The sequence below is a fragment of the Bison bison genome, unplaced genomic scaffold (assembly GCF_000754665.1).
Source record: "Bison bison bison isolate TAMUID 2011002044 unplaced genomic scaffold, Bison_UMD1.0 scf7180017845777, whole genome shotgun sequence".
NCBI lineage: Eukaryota > Metazoa > Chordata > Mammalia > Artiodactyla > Bovidae > Bison > Bison bison.
Genome location: NW_011476350.1, coordinates 10781 through 11773, shown reverse-complemented (window position 1 = coordinate 11773; position 993 = coordinate 10781).

The window sequence follows — 993 nt, the reverse complement described above, 5'->3', positions numbered from 1 at the left end:
CAGCGGTCGTCAAGGCAGCCTTTAATGAGCTCCGACAGAAGCGGTTCCTGCTCCTTCAAAGCCATGAGTGCTGACACAGGGGTGTGTGGCTTAGCTTCAGGGATCGTCGCTGGAGACAGGCTGGCTTTCTCCAAGTCTTCCTGCAGCCGCGGCCTCCCTGGCTGGTCACTTCGGGCCAGCTGCCTGGGCTGACCTCAGCGTCCCCATTGAGGAGGGCGGGCGTGAGAGCACATGGGGTGTTCGCTCTGAAGAACATCACACGGCCGTCAACGATTGTGTTCTCGGTGCCAAGTGCGCCCGTGAAACAGGAAACGCGGGAGCAGGGTGGCCGGGGGCACTTCGGGGGAGGCGGTCATCTCCTTTGTTTTCTGAACGGTCCGCACTTCCCGTAGTGAACCTGGGTCGTGTTTACAAACGCCCCAAACGTGAGCGCTGTCCTCAGGGAAGAGGGGAAGGGGCCGCCGCTGGCCCTGCCTGGCCCCTCCGCAGCCTCGTTGCTGGAAATTCTCCCGGGAGCGTTGCTAGAAATCAGACTGTGCTGAGAAGTGAGAGATCGGGAGGGGAAATGAAAGCCAGGGGGAGGTGTGCGTGTGTCCTGGGGCGTGGGGCCAGGCCACGCTCACAAGGAGGCTCAGCAAGGGTCCCACCCTGACGCTTGCCCTGCCCCCTCTGCCTGCAGGCCACCCTGATGCGGGAGGAGCTGCACGCGCAGCATGCACGCAGCCTGCAGGACAAGGACGCGCTGCGGAAACAGGTCCGCGAGCTGAGTGAGAAGGTGGACGAGCTCCAGCTGCAGCTGTTCCAGCGCGAGGGCCAGCTGCTGGCCGTGGAGGGCAAGCTCCGGCGGCGGCAGCTAGACGCGCTCATCCTGGTGGGCCTCCGCAGGGTCAGCCCTGCCACGGGGGTGCTGGAGGGGGGCGGGGGGTGCAGCCACGCAGGAGCAGGTGTGTCCTGGAGGCCACAGAGCCCTGGGGAGGAGCCGCCAGGGGTCCC